Source organism: Pinus tabuliformis, chromosome 5_1 (assembly GCF_031772625.1).
Source record: "Pinus tabuliformis cultivar Carrire ecotype Pingquan chromosome 5_1, CPIR1, whole genome shotgun sequence".
NCBI lineage: Eukaryota > Viridiplantae > Streptophyta > Pinopsida > Pinales > Pinaceae > Pinus > Pinus tabuliformis.
This window is the reverse complement of record NC_142305.1, coordinates 344,451,270-344,471,263: the sequence shown is the minus strand read 5'-3', so window position 1 is coordinate 344,471,263 and position 19,994 is coordinate 344,451,270. Positions and strand designations below refer to the sequence as shown.

Here is a 19,994-nt window from a genome sequence, read left to right as displayed (position 1 = left end):
GATCCGCACGATCCGGTTTGTATAATCCTACGCGGATCTGCACAATCGAGTGGGAATCCCAGCCTGCTGAGGAGATATAACAGATTACATGGTACCGAGAAAGCAGCACATCCACCTCCCGATTCTATATATTTGCAAATCTCTCCCAGTTCACCAGTCAAATACCAATCAAGGTGAAGTCTAATTATTTTTGAGCGGCCATTCAATCCCTTGTTGAAATGGCGCTCGTACAACTGGTCGCGATGTTCAGTTTCTTATGGATAGCTCCTGCAGCTTATGCCCTAGAGAGTGACTAGCAATCCGCACATGCAACTTTTTACGGTGGCAACGATGCCTCGGGGACAATGGGTAAGTTTATAGTTCGATAGAACTCCACTCGTATGGAATTAGTGCATAGTCACAGGCTCAAAAAATTTCCACTCGTATGGAATTAGTGCATAGTCACAGGCTCAAAAAATTTCATTTGGGTTACTGTTTCATTTTAATTTCCTGCATGGGCTGAGCAATTCCATGTTGAAATTACTTTAACAGGTGGTGCATGTGGATACGGTAATTTGTATAACCAAGGGTATGGAACGAACACCGCAGCTTTGAGTACAGCGCTTTTCAACAATGGACTTACATGTGGAGCCTGCGACGAACAGAACGATCCTCAGTGGCGTTTACCGGGAGTGTGACCATTACTGCTACTAACTTCTGTCCCCCAAATAATGCTCTTCCCAATGACAATGGAGGATGGTGCAATCCACCTCTCCAACACTTCGACATGGCTCAAACTGCTTTTCAACAAATTGCCATTTACAAGGGTGGCATTGTTCCCATCATGTTCAGAAGGTATTTAATTCTTACTCTAATACTCTGTTCATGCTATATTCACATTCTTGAATCCTAACAATCTATTTCACATGTTGAGAGTAAATGGGAGGAGTTCGATTCACGATCAATGGGCACTCTTACTTCAATTTGGTGCTCATTACAAACGTAGGAGGTGCAGGGGATGTCAAATCGGTCTCCATCAAAGGTTCCAGCACTGGTTGGCAGTCAATGTCCCAGAACTGGGGACAGAATTGGCAGAGCGGTTCCTATTTGGATGGGCAGAGTCTTTCCTTCTGGGTCACCACCAGCGATGGCAAAACTGTCACTTCGTATAACGTCGCTCCTGCAGATTGGCAATTCGGTCAGACATTTGAAGGACAACAATTCTAATCTAGTTTCATTTGCATAATGCTGGTTTGTACACGAGTAACGTGGAAACCACGAAGCCGAGGTGGCACAAGAATATCCATCGCTTTTTAAGTGAATTTTACTCGCGCAGTGTATTTATGGGGTATTCCTAGGCGTGGGTAGATTGCCACCCGCTTCTACCAGTCGCTTATTTATAAAATTGTTTTTTATACAATTCGTATCGTTTCAATGAGATCTCGAAGATCCTCAAATTACTGAGCAACATATTGTATTTGTGGCATACTTCTCCTTTGGCTTAAATTGCAGCCAGCCTAGTTGGTCTCACAGCACAATATTACTGATCATCCAACGTCAAAGCTGTTGATATTGGGCCTTAGTGTTTAGTGATTTTTAGTTTTCTTCGTTCTTAACAATGGCAACATTTGTTATTGATAATTTAAAGGGAAGTTTAAAAAGTTAATAGATTTTTCTAAATATAACTAAAAAGAGGAAAAGCATTAGAAAGTAAATATTTTTTATATAAGAATGAACCTGTTTTAGATGGTGACACATTTATCATACGAATTATATATATTTTAAGGTTTAAAATGGGAAACACATTTATCATATAAATTATGTTGGAGAAGTATATATGTATTTTTGCTTTATGCATAATTTTTTTTATTTAAGATGTGTTTAATTCTCTTTTTTATAAAATAAGAAACTAAAATTTTTCACCTTTACACTTCATTTTTCACAACTATGTTTTGTTTCTCACTACTAAGCATCCATTACAATTAAGAATGAAAAGATTTAAGATGGGTAACACATTTATTATATGAATTACATTGGAGAATAATAAATTACATTGGAGAAATAAGTATGTATTTTTCTTCTTCCTTCTTTAAAATGTGTTTGATTTTATATATTATAAAATAAGTGCTAAACTAAATAAAAAATACATTTCTATTCATTTTTATTTTTAATAGTAGTATTAGGATGAAATGGTTCAGTGATATAGATCTCCTTTTTTTTTATTTGTAAGTGAAAGTGAATGTTTATTGTTAATTTTTTATATTTTTTTAATTTTTTTAAAATATATTATTAATTTATTTTAGAGTTCATTATTGAAAACTAAAAATGTAAATTTTCAATGGAATTATGTGGCAATTTTTTTTTAATTTGTAAGAGTGAAAGTGAATGTTTATTGTTAATTTTTATTAAATATATTATTTTATTTTTTTAGAGTTCATTATTGAAAACTTAAAATTTATAATGTAAATTTTCAATGGAATTATGTGGCAATAACTAATTGGATGTGGCTAATTTAAGAAATTTTAAAAACATAAAAACATTTTGAGGGGCGACAATCCACTTCAACATTCAATTTCTCAAATAGGAGATGTTATTATTGATATACTTACCTATCCACTTCAACATTCAATATCTCAAATAGGAGATGTTATTATTGATATAGTTACCTATGGAAATGGGTCACTATACAACAATACGTCATATAGATAGCATAATATCATAAACATTGTGAATATAAAAAGCATAACAGCATAATCATTGTGAATATTAAAAAATGTTTGTTTCATTGTTTCCTCATACTACTTTACCCTCATATTATTTTATGAGTGTTAAATTTAAGGTTGCATGTGTGTACGTTATTCATGATAGACAATTAAATGAGGCATCTAACTCTATTAAGACTTAGGTACTTAGATGTTATTATTGATATTGTTACCTATGGAAATGGGTCGCTATACAATAATATGTCATATAGATAGCATAATATCATAAAAATTGTGAATATAAAAAACATAATAGCACAATACTTGTGACTATAAAAAATGTTTGTTTCATTGTTTCCTCATACTAATTTACCCTCATATTATTTTATGAGTGTTAAATTTAAGGTTGCATGTGTGTACGTTATTCATGATAGACAATTAAATCATTCATCTAACTCTATTAACAATTAGTTATTATAACCATTTAACTCTATTAACACTTAGATATTATAGCCATTGGCAGGGGTAGTTATACCATCTAATGAACTAATGAAGTGGTGCTTCTGTTAACTCCCATGCATCTAACTCAATTAACAATTATTTATTACAATGATTTAACTCTATTAACACTTAGATATTACAACCATTGGCAGGGGCAATTATACCATCTAATGAAGTGGGTTATACCATCAAATGAAGTGGTGCTTCCTGGGGTAGTTATACCATCTAATGAAGTGGTGCTTCCCTTAACTCCCATACATCTAACTCTATTAACAATTAGTTATTACAGCCATTTAACTCTATTAACACTTAGATATTACAACCATTGCCAGCGGTAGTTATACCATCTAATGAAGTGGTGCTTCCCTTACACATCAACGAGTATTGATTACAACCATTAGCAAGGGAAATTGGACCATCTAGCACCTACCAAGGGAAATTCGACTATATAGTACTGTAATATCCCGAAAAACGAATTAATCAACCAATATGACACATCTAGGTGTTCTAGTTAAAAGTAATTGCAATCAAAACACTAAAGACAATGGGATCTTGAAATTAAGTTTGTATATGCCCATACAATAAATAAGCCTCTGCAATGGCGTGTAATATCCTGAGCTAGGAAATAATCAACCAATTTGACACATCTAGGTGTTCTAGTTTAAAGTAATTGTAACCAATCTAACATATCTAGGTGTTCTAGTTAAAAGTAATTGCAATCAAAACACTGAACACGATGGGATCTAGAAATGAAGTCAGTACATGCCCATACAATAAATCTCCATCCCCTGCAATGGCATGCACGACTTCTTATCAAAAAGAAAACAAAAATGTATTGAAGCACAGTCGTGGACCTTGGAAGATAAAATAACACCCATGGGGTTTCTGTCCTTGGGATCAAAATGGAACTGGCCATGACAAGTTCTCAAGAAGAATACAACAAGACAGATAAAACCCGAATGATCCAATGCCTAGCTCATATCCCCTTTTAAGACTTATTTTATTATTTCCAAGATAGATAAAACTCGAATGATCAAATGCCTAGCTCCTATCCCCTTTTAAGCCTTATTTTATTATTTCCCTCGAAAAACGAAGGAAAATGCTAGGGGTAGTTACCATGGGAATAAGCCACAGTAAATGCCATAGGTAGGTTTCATCCATTTTGACCATATCCAAAAAAATGAATATTACAAATCCTCTAGCCCAAATATTGCTTTCCCTCAAGCAATTCATTGCTATCTACAACAAAAATCCCATACAACCTGATGTGTTATTCCATACCTCCATGCTAAATGATCCTAAATGGATCCATCGATACCTAGATCCCAATTGCACCTAAGTCTTGGGACCTGTGGGTTATGGTACCATCTCTACCCTCCGTTGCTGCTTATGCCAAAGGGCCCACGATGAAATATCCCCTTGGTTATGAGTATCCTCCTAAGAATCAACCCATCTATAAAGTACCAACTCAGAATCTCTCACCAATCCATGCCTTGGGATGGGTGAATACCTGCAAATCTACTATGTTGATGTTGCTCAATGCTCAACTCATGGTGCTCCATTCGGTCACCCAACATGATGCATTTTGATAACTTTGCCCTATTCTTCCTAGTGTATAAAGGTGGGTTGCTAGTGTTGCAAGCCACAGCTATGTACTCCTATAGATGGTTGCTCTGGAACTCCCAACTATACTCCTCTTGCTACCTTGTGAGGGACTCGAGTCGCTCCTCAACATTAGACAACTCGGTCGTTAATTTGGCACATATCCCTATGAGCTTCTCAATTTTTCTATTCTCCTATAAGACAATGTCTCAAATTGTCCAGACTCTCATCTTCCACATCATAAGATCTGTCTTGAAATGCATGATCCTTTCTCAAAAGTCCTCTACTGGTAGTTCTTGTGCCCTGTTGAATGTCTCGGTATCTATCTACATGACCACAACTTCAACTTGAACCTTTGACTGATCCTCTAGAAATTACTCATCCTACATACTATATTTTCCATGTTGCCCTGCATGATCATGCTCATCCTGTCGGATTATTACTACTCACTCCTCATTTGATTCTCCTTGAATGTCTTCTTCCTGGCCCTCTCCACATGTAGAGATAAGTTGTCCACCTTCTTTGGTTGTCACATATGGATGTACTGGTGGATTGTTATCTAGACCTGATTGCACATACTCTTTATGGATGATCTCTTGGATATCTATAGACTCAACTACCACATCATTAAGAGGAATTACCTCCTTCCTTTCTCAATGTAATTTGTCTAGCTGACTGACTATCATAGGCTTGTCCTGCAAGTTTCTCTGTAAAAATGGTGTTGTTGTTCACCATCTGTAGTTGATTGCTTGGATCTGTCACGGGTTCTCTTATGAAAATGGTGAACCTAACTATGGATGAATCACCATGATTTGCCTATGTTGCCTCCTTATCACCTGGACATGAATGGTTAAGGGCCTAAGGTCCCTTGTAGATAAAGCATAGTCCTCTCCTCCTCAGTTCATTCTTGCTATAGATTTTGTTCTTGCTTCCTCCATCAATCCTTCTCAACTCCTTACTATTCAACACCGTTCTGAGTAATTTTATGTTTTACCTTACCAATTTCTCGACTAGGTCATAAGAAACTCGTGATATCTCTGGTTCCTTCCTCCAAATTGTCAATAATTTGGATCTTAGTATATTGCAAATGTCAGCATTTCCTTCTAAGAATAGAGACACAATCTTTTACATGCTTTTTTTGACATGGTGTGAAGGAGCTGATGTGATACTGATGTAAAAGTTTTGGAGCAACTGAAAGATCAACTCATCACATTCCAGATTCATCATGAGTGTGCTGAAGCTGAATTTTGCCATGAGTTTTAAAATTATGCACCGCTTTTGAAAGGTGGGAAGCATGATGTTATTCAATCCTTGAAGGGCTTCTACTATGAGTCACAGTGTATCTCTCATGAGATCATTCTTGTAGGTTAGTAGTGGCAATGTTAGAGCTATGATCCTGATGAGACAATGAGCAACTATGAACTTGACCTCTTCACAAGGATGTTCCCAAAGTTTGGGTTGTATCAATGCAAGCATGGATGGCTTGAGAGTCCAACTAAGTTTCTTCCATTTTGGTTACCCTACCTTAGATAGAAATGTGTTTAATTCCTCCAACTTAAGAAGGGCATTTCTCGACTTCATACACTACAACTCAAATCCAAGTGCAAAGAGATATTTGCTTCTAACATATTCCTTTTGGATTCAAATCCAAGTGCAAAGAGATACTTGCTTTTAACATATTCCTTTCAAATTTCATTTGATTGTTGAAAGATAGCATGGATCTTTTGAGAGAAAAGCTTATTGTTATGCTCTTACTTATGATCTACATGTTGTTTCCTTTTTTTATCACTGAAATATTGTAGCCCATAAGACTATCTCATGTATTACCATGTCGATTTTGAGTTGCTTCAAAAAATAAAATAATGACATTATTTTGTCTTTGAGGTTTTTGCGAGTTTCATGATTATGTAGATTATCTTCCGGATACATCGCATTAGGTTTATTTTTTATCAACGTTTCAAACCAACAATGGTGGTTCATCTTTAGGATGTGATAGATTATTGAAAGGCTGTTCTCATTTTTCCAAATATATAGAGATGTATGAGATGCTTAGCCGACACGTATTAGGATTTATTAAATTATTATTTTATTTGTTTTAATTATAATTTTAATTGTTTTATTGTATTTTGTTAATTCAATTATATTTTTGTGATTTTTATGATTTAAAATTGTGATATAATTAATTTAATTATTCTATTAAGTTTTATAAATTTAATTGTATTTTTGTAATATTTAGAGATTTTTAAATTATTATCGAATTATTATTTTTATTAGGGTTATGGTTATATTAATAATATTTGTATTAATTATATCATATTTTAATTATATTTATTTAAATTAATTTTATAATTATTTTAATTATATTTATTTTAATTAATTAATTATTTTAATTATTTATGTTTTATTGTGATTGTTTTTACTTTGTATTTATATTTAATTAATTATTTATGTTTTATTGTGATTGTTTTTACTTTGTATTTATATTATGGTTGTGGTTATTATAGTTAGGTAGGGGTAGATTTGGATGTCGGGATTGGAATCCAATTTTGGCTTATGGTCCATCCGTTGTCTCTGTTGAGGTTATTAGGGTGTTTGCTAATTTCTATGGCTTCTCTGAATTTCCTTATGAAGTAGTGATCACTTTTAGCTAAGATATAGGTATCTTCTATACAGATTTGGTGTTTAGTTTTATCAGAATGTTTAGCTAGAGCTGAGGATTTGGATCGATTGTGTCTAATGTCAGCTGAGTGTTCCTGGATTCTTTTGTTAAAGGATCTCCCAATCTCACCTACATATGGTTTGCCGCATGAGTAGGAGATTAAGTAAACACTTTTATGCCATTTACGATCGATTTTGTCTTTGACTGGATTAAGGTAGTTACGGATAGTGTTTAAGGGTTTGAAAGTGGTTAGAATTCCATTGTTTTTTAGGATGCGAGAGATTTTGTCTGTACTCCCTAGTATGTAAGGGAGGTTGACTTTTACTATTATATTATCAAAGTTTTTATTTTTGTTAGGTCGAGTGTTTGCCTTATTTATGGCTTTGATGGCTTGATGTTTGTTGTATCTGTTTTTTAAGAAAACTTTAATAAGATGTTCTATTTCTTTTTCTAGGTGTTCCTTATCAAAGATTCTAAGGGCTCTAGTTGCTAATGTGTTGAGGACTCCTAGTTTGTGGGTAGGGTGATGATGTGAGGAGGCACATAAATACTGTTTGGTGTGAGTCTTTTTTCTATATACCTAGTGGGATATAGAGCCATCATCATTCCTAGTGATGAGGATATCAAGGAAGGGGAGGCTTTTGTTGACCTCAACTTCCATAGTGAATTTTATGGAAGGGGATAAACTATTTAGGTGTTGTTTGAAGGTTTCTAGGGTTTCTCTTCCATGAGGCCATATGATGAATGTGTCATCCACATATCTTTTCCACAATTTAGGTTTTAGGGGTGCAGTCATAAGGGCTTTGTTTTCAAAGTCCTCCATAAATAAATTGGCAATAATAGGGGACAGAGGCGACCCCATGGCAACTCCACATGTTTGTTCATAAATATCTTCCATGAAGCTGAAAAAGGTTGATCTTAGGCAAATTTCTATGAGCTTTGATGTGTCTGGATCTGTCAGTTTGCAGATGACCTCCATGGCATCATTAATGGGGATATTGGTATATAGTGAGGTGACATCAAAACTAACCAAAATGTCATTTTGATCAAGTTTGATGTTCTTGATTTCTTCAATGAATTGGGTTGAGTCTTTGACAAAAGAGTCTATGTTTCCCACTAGTGGTTTTAGTTTCTTGGCTAGGTGTTTTGCTAGATGGTATGTAGGTCCATTAATCATGTTTACTATTGGTATAAGAGGGATGTCTTCCTTGTGAATCTTTGGGGCTCCATAGATCCTTGGTGTGTATGGAGTGTTAACTATTATATTTTTGTTGTTTTCTATCATACTGACTTTGATTAGGTTGCATACTTTTTTGGAGATCTTGTTTAATGGGTTTTTGTTGAGTTTTCTCTAGCAACCACTGTTATTTAGATGATCTAGCATTTTTTCTTTGTAGTCACTATTGTTCATGATAATGGTGGCTCCTCCATTGTTTGCTTTCAACACTACAATCTCAAGGTTGGAGTTCAAGGTTTTGAGAGCTAGATACTCTTGTTTGCTAACATTGCTTTTGGGGGGTTTTGCTTTCCTAAAGGTGATGGAACAATCTTGTCTGATTTGTTCTTTTATGTTGTCAAGAAGGCTTTTGATACCATATTCAATATTGCATAGAATGTCTTCAATAGGCATCTTACGTGGTGTGATGGAGAAATTTAATCATTTTCTTAATAAGTATTACGTGTTCATTTAGTTAGAGATTGGATAGATTTATGACCAGACTATCTTTGTTATTGGGTTTATTATTAGTATTGATATGTGACATAGGTTCACTATTGTTGTCTTGTTTCTGGTGTTTGTGTGCAGGTTGGGACAACGCAGGTTGGAATGGAGGTGTGGGTTGGAGCATTTGCGTTATTATTTGTGGTTTTGTGGTATTATGGGGGTTGATGTGTTAGAATTGCGGCTACGTGGGTGATGGCGCCTGTATGAGAGGTGTTAATGAAAGCGTAGGTTGTGACGGCATTGGATTTTAGAATGAGGGAGTAGATAGTATGGGAGAGGGGGCTGGGTTTCGCATTGAGTGAGCAAATAGCGTGGGAGAGGGGGCTGGGTTTCGAGTTGCTGGAGTAGATGACGGTTGTGTGAGTGGTGTTAATGATAGCGTAGGTTGTGAGGAGACTGGATTATGTAATGTGGGAGTAGACAACATGGGAGAGGGGGATGGGTTTCGTATTGCGGGAGCTAGTGTGGGATGGAGTGTGGACATCTTGCAGGGGGACAGCATAGGTTGGGTGTCATTGCAGCTATGTTTGGACTGCGTGGTATGCGGTGTGTGCTAAGTGGAAACATTGCAGGAGGATAGCATAGGGTCGCTTAAGTTTTGTTTGGACTGTGTGGTATGGGGTGTGTGTTGAGTGGACTGCGAGGGGGATGGGTTGTATTTGTTGAGGGGTGTGTTTTGAATGGAGGAGGAGGGCGTGCTAGGATGTGTTGGGTTTGTTGTTAGGTCTGTTGAGGGTAGGTATATAGTGTTTTCCAAAGATCGATTATTGTTGTTGACAGAAAGATTATGACTGATGAGGGATTTTAATGAGGAAATTTGTGAAGCATTGATTTTAGAGTGAGAGTTGAAGTCAGATACATTGTGGAGAGCTGCTTTTTTTTCCAAGAGTTTGGAGAATTTTTGAGTTTGTTTAGTGATTGTAAGTTGTTCCAGTCTAACAGCTTTTAATGCCGAAGCCGAGTCAATTAATACCCATAACTCTGGTTTGATTGAATTAGCTAAATTTGTATGAAGATTATAAGTTTTTTGGGATAAAGTGCTGAGTTCATACCTAGTTTTTCTGATTTCGCTTCGAATAAGAGCAATGCTGGCTTTGATGAATATTTGATTATTGTGTTGGCTTCTCAGAGAATGATTGATTTTGGCAAAGGTAGGAATAATTGATGAATCTCTGCATCTCTTCAAAAATGTAAGGTTAGTCTTCTTTTTCGTTAAGAGCAATCTGTGTCGTTCAAATTTGCGAACTTTTTTCATTATCTTCCTTCTGTATTGGGTGAGTATTTTCTCTTTGAGGTTTCTCTGAGTTTCATGATTATGTAGATTTTCTTCCGGATACATTGCATTAGGTTTCTTTTTATCGACGTTTCGAACCAGCAATGGTGGTTCATCTTCAGGATGTGATAGATTATTGAAAGATTGTTCTCATTTTTCCAAATATATAGAGATGGATGAGATGCTTAGCCGACAAGTATTAAGATTTATTAAATTATTATTTTATTTGTTTTAATTATAATTTTAATTGTTTTATTGTATTTTGTTAATTTAATTATATTTTTGTGATTTTTAGGGTTTAAAATTGTAATATAATTAATTTAATTATTCTATTAAGTTTTGTAAATTTAATTGTATTTTTTAATATTTAGAGATTTTTAAGTTATTATCGAATTATTATTTTTATTAGAGTTATGGTTATAATAATAATATTTGTATTAATTATATCATATTTTAATTATATTTATTTAAATAATTTTATAATTATTTTAATTATATTTATTTTAATTATTTATTTTTTTTAATTTTTTGATTTTTTAAATTTTAATTAATTAATTATTTTATTTATTTATATTTAATTAATTATTGTTTTTACTTTGTATTTATATTGATTTTAATCATGTTCATTTTACTTATATGTTGTGATTAAATATTTCATATTTTAATTAATTTTATAATTATTTTAATTATATTCATTTTAATTAATTAATTATTTTTAATTTTAATTAATTAATTATTTTAATTATATTTATATTTAATTAATTGTTATGTTTTATTGTGATTGTTTTTATTCTGTATTTATATTTTTCTTATATTTATATCTAATTAATTATTTATGTTTTATTGCGAGTGTTTTTACTTTGTATTTATATTAGGGTTATGGTTATTTAATAATATTTGTATTAATTATTTCGTAATTTAATTATATTTATTTAATTAATTTTATAATTATTTTAATTATATTTATTTTAATTATTTATGTTTTATTGTGATTGTTTTTACTTGGTATTTGTAGTTTAAATATATTTATATTTAATTAATTATTTATATTTTATTGTGATTATTTTTACTTTGTATTTATATTATGATTATGGTTATTATAGTTAGGTGGAGGTAGATTTCGATGTTAGGATGGAATCCTGTTTTGGCTTACTCATTTTTTTTTTAAGCCTTGCGAATATGGAGCTGCACTATCTTAAATTTAATGATATCTGGATGGATCATATAACTTATAAAGTAAAAGAATGAGCTTAGGGCCCACCGTGGAATCCCACCAATATGCTTTCACCTGAAATAGACCCACCATAATATCATTGTAATAATCTCTCGTTCTGTCGCTAAAGGGTAAGCGATGCTGGCCCTCTAGAGATATGATACCTTAAATATTCATTGGTAGAACAACCGAATGGCCAAAGATTTCTCGACAACCCTCTGCAACGTTCTATGGCGTTTTGTATAGATCCACCCTATATGGTATCCGCACCCAAGAACTTTATTCCGCGACTCTCAGTCCTGCTCACCTATTAGTCAGTCCACTATTTGATCTAGCGTTATTCGATGTGGCATCATGACCTAGCAATATTTACAGACGGTCGTATGCCCGCCACAACTTGGTTTCCTCGGTTGTGATTTCTACCTGCACGCTGCGTGAATAGCCCAGGGTTTAGCCAATTCAGCAAGGAATGCAACGATCCTCCAAACCGCGAGAAATAAGTAATTAGAGCATCCTGTTTGACTCTTCACTCCAAGAGGGAAACGATAAGTCAACTCGATCTGTACAGAATGTCGATTTGGTCATGCAGTCCAAATGGAGTCGTCCAATCTCATGGCGCGTGGCTTCTGCAATTTGATGCTTTCCTCAATCTTTCACTGTAGTCAATTACACCTGCGGCAATGGATCGACGCTTGATGCGTGGGTTTCTCAACAAAGTCCACCGCCCCTGTGCAGCCCGATCAATGGCTCCCGGTCTCATCTCGGTCGACTGATGCAGCTCACGGTCTCTTTGCAACCCGTTAACGTTGTTAATAGCTCCACGACTGTGAATAAAATCAGTAGACAGACGGTGCAATAATTCTGTTGTGACCGTCGACTTCCAACATCGAGGATAGCCCTGCGATATGTTTGACCTAGCGGCTCCCAGAGCCTCAGAGTTCTAGCACCACGTATGGAATGCCACGACCCCAGTCAACTAAATATTTCTTTGGGGCCGACTTGCTGCAACAACGACCACATCCTTCACTGCTTCAATACTTCCCATCTGCGACCTTGAAACTTGCTCCCACTTAATCACCTAAGTCCGTTGTCTGATGGGCTAAATCTCCCGACGGTAGATCGGTTCTCACATTTACATTGGTCTGACACCCTCCTTCACACAATGTTGTTGGATCTGTGACCGTGTACTCAACAGGCTTATGCAACGCCTTCACGCTGGTGTTCTAACTCTCGAACTTACCCTCTGGCAACCTCTCCGTCGTGGCTCTGCCGTTTTGCGAGATGTGCTCCCTTCGATGCGCGTGGGTCCACTTGACTTGGGTCAATCTATGGTTCAATGATCCCCTTCAATAAGCTGCGGTGTCTCAATTTTCTTGAATGGAGCTTGGCTTGATTGAATTATAGGGACTGGTACCTTTGAAACCTTGCGCTCTCAACAACTCTTTGCCCTAAAATTGGATTCTCAACTTCACAACAACACGACAAGATACTTAGATTGCCTTGATCGCACCAACTAGGCTCTTCCCCAATATAATGCTCCTGTAAAATTCAATGGGATTTGATCTTCATAATTTATCTTGCAAATAAACTCAATGATGGATGGAGTAATTTTTCATAATGGTTGGCTAAGGTAGTGATGGATAACCACCGGAATTGACATTACCAAAATTCATTCTTTCTTTTTTCTTTTTTTATTATGTTTTTTTTGAAATCCCTTGCCCTAAAATAGATCTAGATCTGTGTTAGATCTGTGTTAGATCTGTGTCTTGATCTTGCAGTAGCATAATTTTCAAAATAAATTAACTAGGGTGATCTTAACTACCACTGAAGATGAAAATGCCCGCTAGGGTGAGAATAAATCCCAATGAAGTTCCCCTCAGGTTGGCAGCATGTACAACTCTGATACCACTGTAATATCCCAAACAACGAAATAATCAACGAATCTGACACATCTAGGTCTTCTAGTTAAAAGTAATTGCAATCAAAACAATAAACACAATAGGATCTAGAATGAAGCCTTTATTTATATTATTAACTATAAGTGGTACATGCCCATACAATAAACCTTCATCCCTACAATGGCATGCACAACTACTTATCAAAAACAGAACACAAATGTACTGAAGCACAATCGTGGACCCTAGATGAATCCACCTGAAGCACAATCATGGACTTGGATGAATTTGTAAAAATTTCCTTTAACAGCCCAAGATTATCAATACCAAATATTTCACTGACAAACTTAATATGATCTTTGTTTAAGATGACATACCTTGATTAACAGCGGAAGAAGTAATGGCTGCCATCTTCTGTCTTCTGTCTTCAGAATTCGGTTTCTCTCCTCTTGCCCTCACTTCCTTATGTGTTTCTTGATGGAGAAGAATACAACTCTTGTGGGGAGAGAGAGGACCCAATCCTTTATACATATCATTTAACTCTTAATCTGGTACGTCCATCATATACCAATTCAACGCTTTAATGCTTTAATGCTTTAATGCTTTAATGCTTTTAACGCTTTAATGCTTCAATTATAGAATGATTTATTCATGACTTAATTAATCGGGTCACATTAAGATTTAGAAACTGCAGATTTCTAACATTCTCCCACTTGACCCGACTATTCATAATATTAAGCGTTGAACATCATACTATGATAAATTGCTGAGAGTTATGGCGGTTGTGCACTATTAATTCAATGCATTCCCTTCCATATACTACAATACCAGCAATCCATCAATTCATATTCATAATTTATATAAAACAGCATAATGGTCCACATAATGTCTTATATCATAATGATTAAACATAATATCTTTATAAGACTCTTTCTTGTTTAAAATTACATAAAGTACGTACTACTTCATTAAAACAAGAGACACATAATTGTATATTAGAAACACATAAAGGAGCTCAGAATGTCACACATCAATTATTACAAATACAACCAAGACCCATTCTTTGAACATGTTCCTTAAATTGTCTTGGTTGTAACCCTTTCGTCAAAGGGTCTGCAATCATAAGTTCTGTCCTGATGTGCATGATTGACACTCTTTGTTTCTGAACCTCCTCTTTCACAACAAGATACTTCAGATCTATGTGTTTGGCACCTTTAGAGTACTTGTCGTTCTTTGAGAAAAATACTGCTGCAGAGTTATCACAATAAATTTTCAGCGGCTTGCTAATGGTGTTGACAACCGCAAGTCCTGAAATAAAGTTCTGCAACGATAATGCATGAATTGTGGATCCTTATTGATTCCAATATCATAATCTGATTCTTGCATATAAACCACATAATCATCAGAAATAGCTGACCTACGATTTCTTTGAGGTCTTCTTAATGCTACTTGTTGTGGTTCATGCATATCAGTATTACGTAAGTCATTTCCTTCAGGAAGTACTTCTTCATTTATATGTTGTTCATTATCATCATGCTGTTCTACAACAGCTGGAACAACATTTGGAGTAATAGTAGATGGAGGAACTATTCTAGGCAATGTAACATTTACCCTTGTTTCCTTTATTTCTACTATTTCTCTTCTAGTACTCCCACTGACTTCACCATTCTTAATGAATCTTGCATTACCAGTTTCTATTATTTCAAGAAGCTGGCATACAATCCACACATAATTCTAGATCACTAACATTATTTGCTACATTCAACAAGGAATTCGCATAAGTGTCATTCAGTTTCAATTTATATAAACCATCAATTAGAATACCAGAATCAACATTATCAGTATTCTTATATAAATCAAAACAACCAGATCCAAACATACATCTAAAACCATAAATATCCAATTTACTTGCGGAAATAAGGTTTCTAGATAATGAAGGTACATAAAGGGTACTGTATAAGTTTAATTCATATCCACTTTCTAGAATTAGATGATAAGTCTCTTTTTACAGATACGACATTGAACCCTCTTTATTTCCTTCTTTTCGTCATCCTGCCCGTTCTTAGCAGGTGCTTCTTCCTTCTTGAAATGACTTGATTTTCCTTTCTTTTCTTTACCAGCTTTATTACTCACAAAACTTACTGAGTGATTCACTTGATTTTTCAAACGTCCTTCTTCCTGAACAAGTCTACTGGCCAATTCATTAACATTCCACTTATCCTTTATAGTGTTATAGTTAATCTGAAAAGGTCCATATTCAGAAGGTAGCGAGTTCAGGATGAACTGGACAAGAAAAGAATCCTCTACTGTAAGTCCCAGGGAGTTTAACCTTGCTGCAATATTAGTCATCTCTATAATGTGCTCTCGCATAGTTCGCGACCCATCAAACTTCATGGTCGTGAGTTCTGCCATAAGAGTGCCAGCGAGTGACTTATCAGCTGAACGAAAACGCTCTTCCACAGACTGCATATATTCCTTAGCACTTTCTGTTTGTGGAATTGTTGACTTGATGTTGTTAGCAACAGTCATCTTAATAAACATAAGGCTCAATCTGTTACTGCGTTCCCATGCTTTATGGTGTGATTTTTCTGCCTCAGTACTATCCCTGGTAAGAGCAGCAGGCTTATCCACAAGGAGTGCCAAGTCAAGATCCTGAATACCTAAATGGAAATTGACTTGTTCTTTCCATTCAGAAAAATTAACACCAGTGAACAATGTCACAGATGAAGCATGTGCATTCATGGAAACTCCTGCAAAATGAAATAACTATTAGCTCATAACTAACGCGATTCAGATGTAGGCATAATAGTATAATATAGCACTCCTTTGGGTAGATACTATCTTATACTTAACATAATTAAATACCAAACATAAGTAGGTAATAAATATATTCAATTAAATAGAACTGACATCTTTGGATGATCAATATTTATTTAATCAAAATATCTATTAAACCTCATCATGTCAACTAGTTATAGAACAAGACTTTCCTTTGGGTAAGTTCTCAGGTTCTATCATTAGTGACGCCAGTTCTTAATTGGTATTATTATAACTGGCAATTTCCATCAATAATCATTATGTCACTTATGCACTAAATGATTATTCTGATTTTGACCACTTTGGTGATTAACAAAATCATAAATCTCATGTGCACAAATAACTTATAACGCATACCTTATGCAAAACAACATTCTGATTTTGACCACTTTGGTGATTAACAAAATCATAAATCTCATGTGCATAAACAATCATTCATAGAGCAATTACTTTTATGCCCAATTTCAAACAATTATTTTGTACCAGTAAACTTTAATCGTGCAAAGCCAAAACAGTAAATGATGCACGAAAAGACCCTAAAAACTCTGAAATTGTAAAGAAAGGTTGAAAACTTTATATCCGACTGACATGCAACCTCAAAATTTTCAGAATCCGGATCATCAATGTATCATTATATCATATAAAACATGAACTCTACACTCAATAGAGTAAACAAGGCCATATGCTAATCTTGAATTACTTTAAGGCCCAACAATAAAAAGCCATACGAAATTTCAATTTTCTTTCGAAATGAACATGATGAATGAACCTAATTTCGAAATCGAAATGAACATAATTTATGTAATAGCACATCGCATTTTAATACATTCATTTAGCCCCAAACCATAGCAACTACCTACTATGTAGCTGCTCCTTATAGCATGGAAATTCAAACAAATTTTCTCATAAATCAGAGAAACTACAACATAGAGGTAAGAAATCCACATACATCGAGCCACCGAAGGACTTCTTCACACTTCAATTCTTATAAGCATATTGGATCCCCCGCATATATCCAATTAATTAAACTATTATATATTCTAGCACTGTGATTATTATAATAGTTGAACTCTTATATATAACGTAACATAAACCACATTGATTGCCCATACGTAAACCAATCGAAAATAAAATAGGTTTAACAATATCAAATATGGACTTGTCATTGCACGATTACCTTCCCACGGTTTCTCAGAAGTCCATTGAAGCTTCGTGTGCAATATAGGGTGACATTATTTCGGTGGTACATAACCTTGTAACAAAAGACCATAACAGAGAGCAAGAAAATAACAACCTTGACCATGTAATCAGGCTTTGGATCAATACTCCCTACTGCAACCTAATAGCCTCGAATCAAGCCTTGTATTACACTATAAAGCTCTGGAGGCAGCGCAATTACATGGCTCGGATTTTGATATTTTCAACCTAGAGAAATTATGCAGAATGATTGGTTAGTTTGCACTTACTAGCCCCAGACTTTCTCCCTAATTCTTTAAACACTAAAACAATCCAAGCAGTCAGCCAGCCCATTTTCTGCTGTATAAATATTCAGTCCCCAAATCTCCAATTCACATACATACATACTCAAATCTCGGCTAAAATACTAAATGGGATCTGTTAGTGAGTGGGCACAATAGTGTTGGCCCACTTTAATGTCCCTGCCGTAAAGATCGATCCATGATTCCACTGGACAATGCGAGCTTTTAAAGTTTTCAATCTGAGCTTCAAGCCGAGAGACATGCGTCGGCCAACTCAATTCGTTAATTCTGGTTTGCTAGACCAATTATGCAACCAAGAAGAATTCTTGAATCATCATATTATCACAGGGGAACTATTGATTTCCCTGAGCGCACGGGTCTATGATTTGCCCATGGGTTTGGATCCAAATTCTTGGCATCGAACCCAATGACGATTTAAAAAAAAAAAACAATTCTTCGGCCCTGCTTTAATTTAAAAATGATAGCTTCAAAATTTCATAATGAAAGCTTGCCTTTTGCGGTAATAGGCTTGATTCGGTGTCAAAACACCTTCATGCATTTATCTGCGGAAAGAGTTCAGAGGGAGGAAAACAAAAAAAACAGCGCGTCTGGCTTCACTGTGAGGAATACAAAGTTACAAAACATTAGGAAGGGGTCCGCATTAGAGAGAATCAGCTGCGTTACCGTATTCCAAGACGGATAGTTTAAAGACGTCTGGCTCATCAATAAATCAAAATCCGCCTCTATATCTAACTTTAAACTTGAGGGCATGCGAGTAAGGGCGCTTACGGATTTGATTAACATTCATAGGAAATATTCAGTTATTGATTGGCTCTGATACCACATGTAAAAATTTCCTTTAACAGCCCAAGATTATCAATACCAAATATTTCACTAACAAACTTAATATGATCTTTGTTTAAGATGACATACCTTGATTAAGAGCGGAAGAAGTAATGGCTGCCATCTTCTGTCTTCTGTCTTCAGAATTCGGTTTCTCTCCTCTTGCCCTCACTTCCTTATGTGTTTCTTGATGGAGAAGAATACAACTCTTGTGGGGAGAGAGAGGACCCAATCCTTTATACATATCATTTAACTCTTAATCTGGTACGTCCATCATATACCAATTCAACGCTTTAATGCTTTAATGCTTTTAACGCTTTAATGCTTCAATTATAGAATGATTTATTCATGACTTAATTAATCGGGTCACATTAAGATTTAGAAACTGCAGATTTCTAACAGAATTCATCAGAAAAAATAACATCCACGGGTTTTCGTCACTGCGATCAAACTAGAATTGGTCACGCCAAGTTCTCAAGAAGAATACAACAAGATAGATAAAACCCGAATGATCCAATGCGTAGCTCCTATCCCCTTTTATAGGCTTAAGGTATTATGTAGAAGCCTTATTTTATTATTTCCCTCAAAAAACCAAGGAAAATACTAGGGGCAGTTACCATGGGAAAATACTACAGTAAATACCATGGGTAGGTTTCATCCATCTTGACCATATCCAAAAAAGGGAAAAATACTGGGGGCAGTTACCATGGGAAAATACCACAGCAAATACTGTGGCTAGGTTTCATTGATTTTGACCATAGCCAAAGAAAAAATTATTACAAGTACACTTGCACAAGATGGCGTTGGTTCTCTTACACTTATCACTCTAACCATTATTGTCGTAGTCATCCACTAGAACTACTTCTAGTCATAAATGCCAATCTATTTCCTCACAAACCTTTTTTGTAGCACCATATAGTACTTAGCAAGGGAAATTGGACTATCTCGTACACTTGCACAAGATGGTAGTTCACTTGCACAAGATGTTGTTGCTTCTCTTACACATGTCACTCTAACCATTATAGTCATCCACTAGAACTACTTCTAGTCACAATTGCCAATCTATTCCTCACAAACATTTTTTGTAGCACGAATAATAGTGGGTGAAACTATTAATGACCAAATGTTGCATTCCATTTATTTCTTCATAATCCATGGAACTCAAGGAATTTCCATAACTTTTTTAGATTATCATTTTGGAAAGAAATGATCTAATGAGGAGGATTCCTCATGCGTTTGGACACTTTTCTTGGATTCACTCATTAGTAAATCCATTTTTAGGTTTGTTAATTTATAATCTATAAATTCT

The 19,994-nt window shown here is 35.0% G+C and overlaps 1 pseudogene; it reads left to right on the top strand.

The window, feature by feature from the left end:
* Positions 1–218: 218 nt before the first annotated feature.
* Positions 219–1,206, top strand: LOC149164862 (expansin-A2-like; annotated as a pseudogene).
* The last annotated feature ends 18,788 nt before the right edge of the window (positions 1,207–19,994 follow it).